Source organism: Triticum dicoccoides, chromosome 1B, assembly GCF_002162155.2.
Source record: "Triticum dicoccoides isolate Atlit2015 ecotype Zavitan chromosome 1B, WEW_v2.0, whole genome shotgun sequence".
Taxonomy (NCBI): Eukaryota; Viridiplantae; Streptophyta; class Magnoliopsida; order Poales; family Poaceae; genus Triticum; species Triticum dicoccoides.
This window is the reverse complement of record NC_041381.1, coordinates 86,590,751-86,591,238: the sequence shown is the minus strand read 5'-3', so window position 1 is coordinate 86,591,238 and position 488 is coordinate 86,590,751.

Below are 488 nucleotides of genomic sequence, written 5' to 3'. Positions count from 1 at the left end.
GTGCGGGGTGCGGGCCTGCGGGGGGACACGGGGAATCGGTGGGCGTACTAGTAGGGTTTCTTACTATCTCATCGGGGCTTTTCGGAGTTCTTTTTCTCAGGGCTTTGGCTGTTCTTGTTGTTACTCTACTATATGGGCCGAAATTTCCTTGAAATGGATCTGGAGGGCGAAGTTTCTGCATCCAGGTTTTTTTAGGGCATCTCTTCCCGTGCGTGAACAATAAATAATAGAAAATTTGGTCTCGAAAAAAATTAGAAAACTGTCTCGCAATTTTTTTTTAAAAAAAGTAGTAGTAAAATAACAAAATATGGAGAGAAAAAAAGACAGCAAAGATGCTTAAATTTTCTAGGTGCATGTGGATTTTCATGGTGAGATGACATCGGAGGAGCTAGGTGAAGAAAACATTGAGAGCTCGGAAAAGCGAGCAACTTTGGACATTTTGGAACTCTGATTTTCATTTTTCTTTTTCTTTTTTTGACTGAGCTCCT